The sequence below is a fragment of the Lampetra fluviatilis genome, chromosome 5 (assembly GCF_964198595.1).
Source record: "Lampetra fluviatilis chromosome 5, kcLamFluv1.1, whole genome shotgun sequence".
NCBI lineage: Eukaryota > Metazoa > Chordata > Hyperoartia > Petromyzontiformes > Petromyzontidae > Lampetra > Lampetra fluviatilis.
The window spans coordinates 22,622,503-22,637,829 of record NC_136279.1 but is presented as its reverse complement, the minus strand read 5'-3'; the positions used below and the strand labels follow the sequence as shown (position 1 = coordinate 22,637,829).

Below are 15,327 nucleotides of genomic sequence, written 5' to 3'. Positions count from 1 at the left end.
AAAACTCAACACATTCGTGAATAAATGGGGATTTTTTTTTGTAATACGCGACGTTTCAGGTAACGGTCCGAGGCTAAAAGAAGGCCGATTGCTGGAAAATGGTTATTTGAATATCCTAAAGTGTTTACCTAAGTTGTCTCAATCATCTGATGCAATATATTGTTTCTGAATGTGTACATTGTGTACTTTCTTATTCATTCTGCTATGTTTACAAAATATCTTAATTTCACTTTGCTAAAAGAAGTACCATTTTCCAAAATGTCGCCTATTATGTGTACTTTTTCACTTTTAGGGCAGTGGTTTTTGACGTATGTGTTGAGTATTTTGTATTTTTTTTGCACTTGTGCATCACTGCCAACGTAGTAATATGTAAAAAAAACGCACTTATTTTTTTACATTTAGCCCGTGCAGATCTGCCAGTATCAGCAAACATCAAATTAATCACAACTCCACAGAGTTCCGTTTAACACAGGCGTATTATTCCGTGATGTCCGCATTACTCGGTTTGAAATGTAAATCTCAGGCATTTTAAATTAATTCGAGGAAATCTGTATTCGGCTTTATGAGCTTAATCTCCAGAACACAATTTACACCACGTGTTATCAAATCAATGCCAAAATATACAATGCATGAATGCTTAAAAACCTCTATTTAAAGGGAGCGTGTTCTACACACTAATTTGACCAACAAAAATAGATTCATGTGATTACTATAGTTTTTTTTTATATTCCCACTGCATCTCTAAATATGCTATATTACATTCATGTAAACAAGCTTAAAATAATCCCAAACAAGGCAGTGGTTTGCATACAACACTATGAACATGGCCACACGAGTTTGATTCCCATCCGCAGCTAACATCAGTCGTGCGTGATATCCGAATCGATATCAAAGCAGTACCGATGTCAGAGTGAGCGGCGTCATTGTGAGCGACGTCACTGTGATGTCACTGTCAGCTGTGTCACAGTGAGCAGTGTCACTGTGATATCACTGTGATATCACTGTGAGCAGTGTCACAGTGATACTGGTAGGAACCATCGGGTTCCACCAGCCCACAGGGGATTATTCTGTCCGTCCGTCCTGCATCAAAAATTTGGGAAGGGTGGGGCTGGGTGGAGAGGGGAGGGTGGGGAGGAGCTGGGTGGGGAGGGTGGGGAGGGGAGGGGCTGGGTGGGGGGTGGGAGGGGTGGGGCTGGGTGGGGAGGGACTAGTCACCCCGTGGTGCCTTTATAAAACTCAACGTTTAACCTACTCACGCCGGCTTGTGCCCGCCCTCACAGTTGGGCATATTTGCGGAATACACCACGCCGCCGTTGACCCTGGCCATTGACCGAGCAACCGACCGTTCCTACCAGCTCCCTCCGCAGGAGGAATGTGTTGTTACAGTAAGGGGTGTCACAGTGAGCGATGTCACTGTGAGTGATATCGGAACTAGTCCTGGGTCCCCCACTTCACCAGGCCGCACCGACCAGCGTGGTAAAAGCGCAGACAACCCTCGTGACTGACTTGGCGCGGGGAGATCTTCGTCCAGATGTTGGTTTGACGAAGAATTGTAAATTATACTAATTGTTATGAAGTAAAGACAAAGTCTTTGTGTGCCTAATTTGCTAAACAAATGACCACGTTCTTGATTAGGCCTGAGCTGGGCAAATGACAAACGTATCAACGTCATTTATTCGCGATTGTTACTTTTCTCAGGAGCCTTGTATCAGCCGGATGAGAGTACGGCACATAAAGTCCTCTCTTCAGCACGTGGCACTACGGTCTTCCACAGCAGAGGTGGTTAGGGTGGGGTGGAGTGAAATGTGGGCGCTAAAACGCAGCCAGCCCATGAAACCGCTTTATCGAGATACGAATGCTGTGGCTGATTCTGAAACAACAAAAAAACATTACCCCCATCTGTACTTTGAAAAAGGGTAATATTTACACGTTTGCCAATACTGCATTTACTCAGCGCTTTAAATAAACGAAAGCAAGTGAAATTGCCGCGTTGGCGATTATGAAACGTAAAGCAAATAAGGTGTTTGAAGTGCTTCAAAAAGGGACCCCCGATCTCAGGTTCCTAACAAATTAAACCACACACAATGGGGACCTATTTGCTGTGTACACATGAATAGCGTGTGTGTGTGTGGTGTGTCCTGATACTGTCAACCGTCTGGGAAGTCAACAGTGACGACCAAACATACTCTTTTCAGTCATAGGAATGTGGATTTTCCAGCACTGACCCTTGTCAACAAATACAAATGATTATACTAATTTTAATTATCACTCATGACCATTAAAAGACACATTAAGTTGCTTTATAATAGCATAGTAGGGCAGTATAGAGTGTCACAAAACATGATGTGGTTATATATTTTTAAAAATCCACCAATGCATCAATACATGCTACAGTGTTACGGAATAATATAAGTCCATTCCAGAGATGTTGTATAAACACCAGCTTGGATGTACCGTATTGGCGACAATAAAATTGCGTTTTATTTAGGTAAAAAAAACTCAACAAATTCGTCAATAAAAATGTTTTGAATGGCATAAATATAATTAAAATATTTTACGTGCTATGAAGAAAGGCCAATACCACAAATGTCACGTAATTAGATTTTGTTTTACTTTTAAGGCCACCGTGGTGTTATTTACAAACGTGTAAAGTTTTGTTGTTAATTGTGCTCCTGCCAGTGTAACCAAATACATTGTTTACTTAAGTGGTATCAAAGTTAAACTTTATGTACAATTTTGTCTTGTGGACACAGCCCCGGCCCCAAATAACAGCAGGATGGAAAAAGCAATCATGCAGGGCCTGGTGCAATTACTAATGTTACCGGTGTTACCATGTGGACCAGCCAGCAAGCCATGGGAACCAAAAGGCTAATCCTTCCTCATTCCTATTAAAGCCGTTAATCAAATTGACAGAAGAAGTGTTCCGAACAAAATGGCAACAACATCAATGGGGACACATTGGAAGTGCGCACACTGGCTTCCAAACGCTGGCTTACAAAAAGCATAACTTGTGCATGGTTGTACTTTATGGGGTACACGAAATGCCACCGCAGTATTTGGTGTGTGCAAAGCAAAACGTCACGAGAGCTGTGGGTTGGACCCATGAAAGAAAAGTCTCAAATGGAGATAACGGATGTAAATTTACAAAGTGAAAAAGAAAACTGAAATGGAGCTAGGTAGGATATTGGGGAACAGATGGGAAAAGTTAACAATGGAAAGCAGGCTTTTGGAGAGGAGGAGGAAGAGTAATATGAAAGAAATCGAATGTGGTATGAGATGGGGAAATTTGGAAAGGGGGACTGGCAAAGGACAAAAACAAAGGTCTGAGTTTGAGGTACGAACCTGGCTTTTACTTGATGAAACCACCAAAACTCTACCATGAATAATTGAGCTGAGATGCAGCTTCATGGCAAATACTATATGTATATGAAATCTCACACGTATTTTCGCACTTTCTTATGCATGTATGCATGCTCAGTCACCATGCTATACTGGCAAATCGGACTCATATACACGAGACAAACTCTCTCAAATGTTCACCCACTCTCCCTAGACGTAAACCATACATACACAAGGCAGAGTTTACCAAACATATACACAACAACCTGACACACACAATGCCATAGATATACACTCCTCTGGATGGCCTACATAGACCGTTGCGATAAGTACTGTTAGTGAGGGCCTATTAAGGCCAGCACGGTAAACTCGGAAGTGATGTCTCCCCACTGCTCATGTTACTTACATACTGCACCAACTCCTTGTGTTCAAAGCTGAGTTGACCTACAGGATGGCCCAGAACCAATTAGGATATCACTCGCCACTGATCTTATGGTGGGAATCAAACTAATGTTGCTGCACCACTGTCCCCACATATACACACGAGGGATGAGTTTTTAATGACATTCTTTTTATTTCAGATCTTTGGTTTTCAGGCCCAAATTTGGGTTTAATTTAAATTTTAAGAACTCTTATTGTTAATACACTAAATGTAATCACTTTAATAATTAATTGAAATGTATCATTGATTTAAATTTTGAATAGAAAGTTCCATCAGGAAAATTGTAATATTCATGTACTGTATATAATTTAACGTTTTAATAATTAAATAAAAAGTTATCACTATGTAAAAACTACGTCATATGACTGCACTATTAGCAGGAAAAGCACGGAAGTGACATCATGTTAAGCGATGTCACGTTTTTTATCAATTTAAATCATAAAAAAATTGATCATCCGAAATTTCACATCTAGGCCCGATGTTATGATAATTTGAATGAAATAGAAATATGGGAACACTCCCCGAATACACGTGCAATGACTCAATCACAAAAGCATGCCTGGCATACTCAAACACACAATGACAAGAAATCCCCCCTATAGCCTTAACAGACTGTTGGGGCAAGTGCTGTTAGTGAGCACCTATGAAGGCCGGCACTGCAAACGAGGGGGTAGATGGCAAGAACCACGCCGGACCGTCTTTGTCTCTAAAGTGGCGATGTTTACACATCGCATCGGGTACTCATTGAGGCAGAGACGACCTCAGCGAGGCCCAGGACTCGCTCAGATAATTGTCACTGGTGTTGGCCGTGAGCGGGAATCGAACTCGGGTTACCGGGTTCGTAACGCAGTGCGCACTAACCGCTACACTACCACTCCTCACGCAGACCACACTCAGACATACTATTCTGCTAATGTACCATAAGCACACACTTAGACACACTCTCCCACAGTTATAAATCATGGGCCTCAAACAAACGCACGCACGCACACACGCACTCCACTCTCCAGCACCTACAGAAACACTCTCGCTCATTAGCACACTGGACAGCACACTGTGCTCAAACACGATCTTTAAATCCCAAAACACCTTCGGCCTCCCCTGCAGATAGTCACAGTGAAATATATGCCAATTAAATAAACAACGGGAGGGAGCGTGTGATGGTCCACGTGCACTCTCTTGTGACGTGAATGCACACCGCGTATACACACGGCATGTAACCCCATGTGCGTGCAAATAATGCCATGTGTACGTCGTACAAACATACGACTATTGACATTAAGTACCTACTACTATCCCAAAAAACGGAGAAACAAACCCAAAAAAACTAAAATCCCCAAAAACCGTTTAAAGAAACCCAAAAACCACAAAACACCCAAAATACACAAAAAAAACCACTAAAAACCGAAAACAACCGAAAAACAATAAAAACCACTAAATACCGAAAGAAAAACGTTGGGGAATTTGGTTAGGAACTTCCGAGATTCGTTTGATATTCACAACCACATCACTTACACGTCCCAAACCAACCGATCTGCGAAGAAGCTCCGATTCTTTGTGAATTCCTGCAACAAACCTCACTTCAACTGTTGGTGAGCTTCACAGAGTAATAGTTGGTTTGAGAAGTGAGGGCGACGTGTTTTCGAAATACAAGTCGGCTTAGTTTAACACGTCGGCTGTTGCGACCAATATTATCCATTCGAGGTTTTTGGGTTAGATCGTAAATATACATGTGTCGTTATACCCGCCACCAACCAACACAGCCAATTAGTGAGGTTTGTCACGGAAACAAAACATGACAATTCGTTACTCGTTCAGCACACCGGTGTGTTGGAGAGTAAACCCAAGACATTAACAATTTCAAGTAGGACATTTCGCCGGTGATTACAACCACCATCATCATCAGGCTTAGTTCCAAATCAGTGTGATAAGCGGCGTATCTGGACACATTCATTTTTACGCAATTCCATCGCTTCAGCTGTTTCCCATTGTCATGCACGGCTGTGAAACGTGAACTCTTAAGAGCCGTGACGGAGAAACGTCCGCAAGCATTTGCAATTAAATGTTACTGTAAGATCCTGCGGATTTCTTATCCGAAACAGAAATCAAATGAACGGGTGTAGCAGACGATTATTAACACTCTATAGGTGGAATACAGGAGCCGCCCTCTCTTTAACACCGTCCGTCAAGAGGAAATTGCAATGGTTTGGCCACGTGATGGGGAGCAGCAAAGCCTCTGGAGCACCACCAGCCCTGTAGGAGAAGAGAGAGAGAGACGAGCGAAGACCTGCCTCGAAAATGTGGGACTGGAGTAACACGACCCGAGATCCCGGGTGCACTCTTGCACAGTACACAGCACTTGGCCTGCTTATTCACGCGTAGTATCCATTGGGCTAAAACCCTGCTCACAATGTACATTGCGTACACATACAATATAGTGTCCTGTACATTTACAGAACAAATGTCAACACAGTGTACACACTAATACAGATGGTGGAGAGTATACATTACCGCACCTCTGATTAGCACGGTTGGCTACGTACGGTGCGAAAGAAATTCAACATATGTACGTATACATAACACGCTTAGTGAGCATGCCCAACTGCCTTTGTCTCTCCCCTGTGCTGATGTTCGTGACCACACTGCACCCGATGCAGTAATGTGCTTATTTTTGGCTGGGGCAACCTAGTTGAGGTCCAGAACAAGCTCAGTTATTACAACTGTTATTCTGCATCATAGCGAGAAATAGAACCCAAGTCTTCACACCTCGTAGTACTTAATTTAGTTTCAGCCAACCACTCTGTCTGGCCTATGTGCTGTCAGGGGCCATTGCTCAAAACGTCGGCCTTTTAAATACTTTTGCTTTTTAAGACCACAATGTTATTGACTAATCTGTTGAGTTTTTTTTTAAGTCAACCAAGGGCTGGTTCGGATCAGCATGCGACAGCAATTTACAATAGTAGTGACTTTGGCCAGGAATTCAACCAGAGCAGCCACATCTGATGGTTTAGAAACCAATTTCCATTGGTTATTGTGACCACGAATACAGCCAAAGTAGTCACATCACGTCACATCAGGTGCTCCCACTTTAGGCTGAGTCAACCTAAGGGAGGATGAGGCAAAGTTCAGATTCCAATTTCCACTTGGCGATGAGTGTGGCGCAGAAAGTTATCTCGCTGGTCAGGGAAGATCATTGAAGAAGTTTCCATGGCATCATAAAAACAATGGTTATAAAAGTCATGGGACGAACTGGACTGGACACTGTGGATGGTTTTGAAGAAGGATATTACGCAAGGAAGGCAAGAGAACGAGAGGAAGACCAAGGATTGGGATGTTGGAAGAGTTGAAGGAAGAAGTGTCGTTTTTGGTGGCGAATAACATGGCAGAAAAAGCGAGAAGGATGGAGAAGATGGCAGCCAAGGAGCTGCCGTGAAGGCAGAGCAACCAGGAGGATGATGATGACGACGACGATGATGATGATTGTCGCAAGAAATCCAACTCTGGTTCGAGCACACACACACATGGCACTCGTGTAACGCGGAATGGACCTCGGGGAAGGACAAGCTCAGGGTCAAATAGTATCAATTTTCACTGGTGATGAAACGAAATCATAAACGTGGCCAAAACACATAAAATAATAATAATCATTCAAATGTATAATGCACATTCCATTCTACATACACACCCCACAGAGGCCGCGATTATGTGCTTTAGAACAGTCCCCTGGTGCGTATCTGCTTTGCCAATCTCACCCTGTTCGTCACTCAGCCATGTCACATTGTCTTGTCGATAACCCATATCACCCCATCTTTTTTTATCCATCATTGTCAGTTACCCTAACATGTCAAGCTGCCAAGTCACCGTACCTTGTAATTCACCCCCGCCGACTTGTCAGCCTGACTGCCTTGTCACCCACGAACCCTCATCACCCAGTGTCACCCACACCTATGTCGCCAGCCTGCCTTGTTACCCTACCTTGTCACTCAACCTTGGCTTATCACCCACCCTCATTACCAATCTTTGTCACCATGGCTTGTCACCCTTTTATCTTGCTTCTTCTCATCCTTGACACCCAGCCCAAATCACCTTACATTGTCACCCGCCCTCATCACCACGCCTTATTGACCTGCTTGGTCACCCTATCGAGTTATTTACCCATTATTGTCATCCTCTCGTTACCAACCCCTGCTTGTCACCCAATCATGTCGTTCACAATGCCGTGTTAATGACAAGAAAACCCTGCAATCGTCGTTCACCCAGTCATACCACCCTTCATCAGCACCCACCCTGACCTGTGACCCCCAACCATGTTATCCACCCTCCATAGTCACCGTCCTTAACCACCTTAACATGTCACAACACTTCCATGTCACCCGGCCACATCTCTCGTCCTCTACTGCGACGTCTGTGTGTAGTTGTCTGTGCCTGTCTCTCTGCGTGTCTGTGCGTGTGTGTGAGTGTCTCCCAAGGTCTCTGTGATCAGCCTTGGAGGAGGTTGGCTGCATGATGCCTGTGTGCCCTCACTCACCGCTGCGTGTGGAGATGTCAACGTTGCTCCAGTCACCGCCAGCTCCGCGCAGCATGACCCGGCGACACACTCAACCATTCACTCACTCACCACTCACTCACCAATCACTCACTCACTCACCCACTCACTCACTCACTATTCTTACACGCACTCGCCACACACCGTCCACATCGTAATTAAAAACACGGAGGTCTCTTCGCCATTGCCACTGATGTCTTCAGGCAGTTCCAGGCGCGTAGATGCCTTGACAGGCAAGGCAGCTGTCGTTCAGAGGGGGCTTGACACAGTCACCTGCCTGCCTGGCTGGCTGAGTTGATGGCTAGATTACTACACAGCGAGCTGACTTCGTGGCTAACGCGGTGGCTGAGTCGCTAGCTGCCCATGTGAATTCGTGTTAAAGGTGATTACTGAGTGACTGACTGTCTGGCTTGAAGGCGACCCCGTGGCTAACCTGACGACTGAGTTACTACCTGGCCGTCTGTCTAACTCTCTGGCTAGTTCGCTATCTCGTACATCTACCTATCTGCCTCACCTATCTGGCTTAATCAGATGGCTAAAGCGCCGTCTCCCCGTCTGCCTGTCTTAGGTGGCACGGGGACCCGGCTGTGGCTGTCCATGTGGCCACGTCTGACTGTGTGGGTCCGACTGGCCGCACCTCCGACTCAGCTGCCCGCAGAGGTGATCGCTGGGCTGTCGTGGCTCAAGTGGACGCCTTCTGTAGCTGATGTTGACGGCGGCGGTCTAAGTAGCTGTGGCTGTGACCTGCATCACATCGCTAACTAACCCGTCGACTCGGCGATTCAACCCGATCACTGAATCGTGTCTTGTCCAAGTCCGTCGCTCGGTCGGTCTGTGAAGCTCAGTCGTGTCCCGGCTGGTTCGGGGTGTTCGCCCGGTCGACCAACAACGAGGAAGAGGATGATGATGATGAGGAAGATGTCTACCCGCCTTGCCGTCTGGCCCGCCGCGTCTCTGTCGGCGGAGGAATGAGAGCTCGGCTCGATGGGGAAGCGGAGCGCAGCTGCGGCCACGAGAGGGCGCCAGGCGTGGGAGGGTGGCGTGGAGGGAGGGGGGTCAGTCTCGTGGGGGGGCGTGGGGGTCAATGTTGGAGATGTCGGTGCCACCCATGGGTGGAAAAAAAACGATTTTTCCAGCGGCAGGCATCGGGTGTTTTCTTTAATACAATTAAACCCGAATTCGGGGAATTAAAACCTGGTTTAATGAATACGAAACGCTGACAGGCTTAGGCTGCTTCCTCGTCGGTGCTGCTATCCTACTCGGGGGGCCGTCGGGCACGGGGTAGTCGTAGAATGCGGCGGGCAGGTTGGTCTTGATGAACACGAACTTCTCCACAATCGTGGGCGCCAGTGAGTTCCTTAGCTTGGAATGGATGAAGCTCATCGTTGAGAAGTTGGCGAAGTGCGGTTTTGCAATTAGAACCAATTAAACCGGATTTCTCCCAATCTCAGATGATCGGGTTTAATATAAAAAGACAAATAAACCCGATTGTAAAAAACCCGACTGTGCCACCCTTGGTGCCACCACTGAGCTGTAGAGCCCTCTGTTTCTTTTTCGTTCCACAAGTGACCTGGGTCACAAGTGATAGAATCTCAACGAAAGTGGCTTATCGTGTGGGCATTTATAGCGGTAGACAAATGCTCTGAACGCATGTTTCTGAATATGGAGGGAGGAGGAAAAAACGGAGGAACTCCGGAGGAAAATCCACACGAAAATTCAAATATTCCTGCGATGTAACAGTCCTTACCTGGTAGCAGCACGCGAGCTGATTTCATCGCTGCTTCTCATCACTTTGAAATAATTTATTTTAAACGTTGCATTTATGGACACGAGGCGTGATAAATATACACGGACCACTTTTGTTTTTCCCATCAGTGTTGTTTGTTTTTCCATCAGTGTTTAGGTCCTGTCTAAAAAAAACCCCGACAACCCAATGATATTCGTGCAACAGTGCACACTGTTGATGAGACATTGAAGCCATCCGTAGTTTTCCTTTTCATTTGTGCAGGAAAACATTTCTCTGGAAGGTCTACAGTTTTTTTTAGAGTAAACTCGCATTCATTTACTATGTTTGTCCAGAGCCATGCCCCTGAGTCTTTAACGTGTTGTTACGTGTTTTGGAATCTGAGAACGTGTAAGTGTCTGTCCATCAAGGGAATGTGTCAACGGGTTTATGGGGGTTTACAGCATTGGAAGCACGGTATAGTGTGAGTAAATCCTCACCGCCTTCAGGTTTGTGATGAGCACAAAAACCCAAGTGCCTTTCTACGTTCCAATAATTTTTTCTCGTACAAAAATATCTGCGGATGCATTTTTTTAAACAAAATGCCACACTAATACTGATCGCAAGCATTTAGCCAGCGTTTGTGTGGTGGCAATGTAATTTTTTCCTGTCAATTTTCATTTGGATTGGCATTACTACATTTAAATTACGACCCCAAAATATGCCACGATAAAACTCAACGTGATTTACATATGTGTGCCCTGTCAGTTAGAATTTTCTCATCTCTTATTATGTTTAACGTGATATGTTTTATGACATTGGTGTCACACTGAGGCACTGCGTCTCAATCATGCCTTCTCTGCACCAACCCACAGCTTTCCTGTTCAATCGAATACTGCTGTAAAACATTGGTCTGGAAGGACTATAGCTTTCACCTTAATTGGAGCTTTAGGCTGGCAATAATAAAGCCTCAATGTTGTGTTTACTTTGATATCCTCAAGAAAATTCGTAATTTACATTGTGAAAATAGTGGCATGCGTGTGTGTGTGTGAGAGAGATAGTTCAATACATCGGTCAGGACTTGTAGCCTCTTGCACGATTACATACACACATGCTACAGAGGACGATAGATAACTCGTGTACTCTTTTAAGTAAATATTTCATACACCTCTGGTGAAATATAGAGGGGAATAGAAATGTGTGAAAATGTGTTGTGTCCGCGCCTGAAAGACTGTGCTCGCGTGAAAACATCACTTGGCAATCACAACTGAGGTGGAAAATCCGTCAAAGGGTTATGTAGGCAGGTGCTGGCTGACGTCTGCATGCGTGCAGCTTTAGCCTGCCATTCCTGTACACAGACACAAGCGATTATTACCTGTCTAACCCCTGGTGGTGGGGGGGTTCCTGTTTTGTTGCATTTGTGCCAGGCATTGTCTGCTTGTACTGCACGAGATCATGATGCGATCTGCTATTTAAGTCCTTGCTTTCCGTAAAAAAACCACACACACACCCCTCGAAAATTGCAGCTTGGCAGTTGAAGTTTTGGGGGCAGGGATTTATGTTGGTATTCGTCAGAAATGTTCACCTTAGAGTTAAAGCATCTAATGGCACAGCGTTACACGAAACCGTGCGCCCAGCCGACGCCAATTGAAACATACGCACACGTGTACCAGAATGTGGTGGCGTAAGGGGTGGAGCAAAATTGCGAACTTCTGGTTTAACTGGTATTTCTGGTTTGCGGCGCGAGAAAAACCTTTGAGCAGGACCCCAAACGAAACTGGTGTTGTGAATGTGGTGGCAAGTGTGGCGTCCACTCCATGACTCGATTTGCACTAATTTATAATAGCTTAGTTTTACGTAACATTTAACCACAAAGAAATGTGATAACCAAGTAACAGTATTGGATATTTAAGTGGGAAGGTCTCAGAATATAATGCAAATATGGACAAGACAGTACACACACAAAAATACGTGCGAGTAGGAGCAGTTCAAACAGAATACATATTTAAAGGACAATGCATATATTATCAGAGTATGTTTTTTGTTTGCATTCTGACCGCAAGCATTCTCGTTAATGCAGACATGATTCCTTGTAAACGGTTTCAATTTGGTGTTTTAACATCTTAACACACCTGTTTTGTTGCCAGAAAAAAGGAGAAAACCCTGTGATCAGAATACATATTATGTCACTGGGGGTAGGAGATGGGGTTTCAGTGTTAAACAGCAAAATACATAAATATACAGCGAGGGGAAGGTCATGACACAGTAAGGCAAGAGCGAATGACTCCTGCATTATGTTAAGATTGGTCGGAGATTTGATAGAGAGCAATGTTTCTGAAGCAGTTGGAAATACAAGATGACGTCAGAGAATATGGATCAAGGCCTCGAGGACATGTGGACACTGATTTAATCGTAAATACATAGGTGAATGGAATGTCAGAGGATAGCTTCAACAAATTTGCTGAGACAAGGGGTCTTCCAATCCCAATTGCGACTGCATTGACTCTATAAATGTAAACTATTTATAGACTCCAGAAAGGTAAAGGTGCAGCCCTGCAGTTGCTTGCTCGCACCACTGCCGGTGCAATGGCTTCCACTCGAGGGGGCTCTATAGAGCCCCTGTGAAAAATATTTTGGGTAAACAATTATACGTGTACTGCTCTCATCTCTATGACCCAGCATTATGAGAAATTGTACGTCGGCTACAGAGCACATTCTTTACGACTGTGTATACAGTACCGTGAATATGTAAACCATTTTCTTAATGGATGGCGCTGTGGTGCCGTGGTTAGCGCAATGCACCATGAACCCAGCGACCTGAAATAATGTCCCATCCACCGCTAAGTGGCGAGTGATATCTGAGCTTGAAAAATAAAGACGCTGGGTTGCCAACGTCACCAATCAGCATGTTGGAGTATGGTCAAACAGTCCCCATGATTAATATGGCATGGGAGGCCATCATCCAGCCGTTGATTGACCAGGACTAAACATTACTCTATTTTAACAGAATGTTAAGCAGCATATTCTCAGCATTGACCATCATATTTGAGAGAATATTTCCACTGCATGAACAGCTGCTTGGATTCGGGGTTGGGGGTCTCAATGGGAAATCCAGGTCCCTCACCAGTAATACATCACATCTTCAACCTGTCCCAGCCTGCCTTCCAACAAGTCAAGATTGCAATGAAATATGTTCACACTCCCTCGATGTTGCCTATCAAGATTCTGGGGACTCAATGTGCACACACCTTGTTCATTCCCAAATGATCACTCAAGGTTGTTTCCAACGATTCCACACCAATGCCCAGGGTGGCAGCTAATTTGTACAGCAGTTCCACGACTGTGTAAAAAACACATGCCTTGGACAGTATTGCAAGCAACAATCACCTGGGGTCCTAAGTCTGTTAAAATACATAATTTTGCAGCCCACATTTGAAATTATATGATGGTGCGTTGTCGCCATGCACTTTAAATGTGTCAGTTAAGTTCCTTTAATTAAAAAATTCTCTCAAATTAAAATTTTATTGCGAAAATCAATTTTCAGAATCCATCACGGTGTCTACCTGCAAGAGGAAGCATTAATGAGCAATACAATAATGTTGTATTCTGGCCAGAGGTCGCAACCGGGTACCCAATACCCGTACCCTACCCGATACCCGGCTACCCGTACCCGGCCGGGTACGGGTACCCGTTTGCGACCCTGGTGCGGCCGGGTACGGGTAGGCCGTGAGTCACTAGTGAGTAACTGTTTGTCACTCATTTCCTAACGTCGTCTCTTCTCACAATTCAAGTTCCTAGAATCAACCCACCCGCACCTGCAACATGGCTTCATCCCAGAGGTCGCAATCGGGTACCCGTACCCTACCCGATACCCGGCCGGGTACGGGTAGCCGGGTATCGGGTAGGGTACGGGTACCCGTTTGCGACCCTGGTGCGGCCGGGTACGGGTAAGGAATCAAAACCCGTTTGCGACCTCTGATTCTGGCTGTTTAAGTGTACACAACATGGACGAAAGGCAAAGTGTCTGCAACATCAATGGTCTCTAGTATTTTCTTGTTTATAGGGTTTATAACGTTTTATACCATCCTCACATATTATTGTGAAGGTTTAAAAAAAAATTCAGCCTGTTTATCCAGAAGAGCCTCAAGAAACCTCAAGGCTCTTTTTCAAGAGGTTCTGCCAAGGAGTTGTGTAATCTTAATCAAGTAATTTGCAGACATTTGAAGTATTGGAATGTTTGGCCAATACCATACAGAACAGCGGGAGAACATAGAAACTGCTCATTCATATAGTTTATCACTGCGCCAACTTTCCACTATTTGTTTTTGCACCTTTAGTCAAAAGTAATGGTCTGCCAGTTCATGTAAAGTGGTCCGTAGTCACTAACCACATTTTTACTGCATGGTGGTTTGCAAAAATGTGTTGCGTTGCCATTTGCACGTGGGTCCAGAAAGGTTGAGAATCACTGGGCGAAGATGTTTAGAACCGTTTCATTGTTCATTGCAGATCGTTCTGGCATCAATCCGGTTTCATTTTTTCCACACATTTTAAATGTTCCTGTTATCCGTCCTACAGATGTCCAAATTGTGCCAGTTTCCTTATAATTGTCTGCATCAGATGTTCTTTAATGTGCAACATTTTTCTTACTTATACGTTGGTCACTTTTTTGGTCCAGCTTAGATGCAGTATCCTTCTGTAATAACACATTTAGTGCCAATGTTATCTGTCAGCTCTAAACGTGATGCACTGGCAGAACCCCCAGCTCAGTTATGGCCAACTCTTGTTCCAGACTAAAATGACAAAAATAGTTTTTTTCTCAAATAAACTACAATATATTAGATGTCACATGGCCAGATCACTGTAGGATATGGGGGACTATATTTCCAATGCAGCTTTAAGTGTTAATGATTCATTATTATTGCAAATTCATAATTGCTAATTTTTAAAAAATTATTTTGCCCCACGTGGCATAACAGTAAACATGAACAGAATCAGTCATGCTCATTTCAATAATCGTGATAAGCTTCGAAGAGAAATGTCAAACACATGAATAGTAAACAGAAACTATGCAAGTGCATCAATATAAATAGGTACATTATTAAAAGGAGACCAGCCGACACTCAGCATCTATAATGCTTTGAGAACGAATAGCTAATTAGGTAACAAGGTCAGTGTGAAAGTACGAGTTATTCGCTTAAGAGAGTCAAGAGTTTGGTGTTCGTATAACATTGCCAGTGGCAAGTTCAGCAACAAGCAAAAAGTATATAAAACAAACAC

At 44.3% G+C, this 15,327-nt stretch overlaps 1 protein-coding gene across 1 annotated transcript in view; it reads right to left on the bottom strand.

Annotated features, from left to right (window-relative positions):
• MEGF8 (multiple EGF like domains 8) overlaps positions 1-9,318 on the bottom strand; it is a 63,966-nt gene extending 54,648 nt beyond the window's left edge. Inside the window, exon 1 of the mRNA XM_078857194.1 lies at positions 8,310-9,318. The gene's annotated coding sequence lies outside the window, so the exon portion shown is untranslated. The remainder of the gene's footprint in view (positions 1-8,309) is intronic.
• Positions 9,319-15,327: the final 6,009 nt, after the last annotated feature.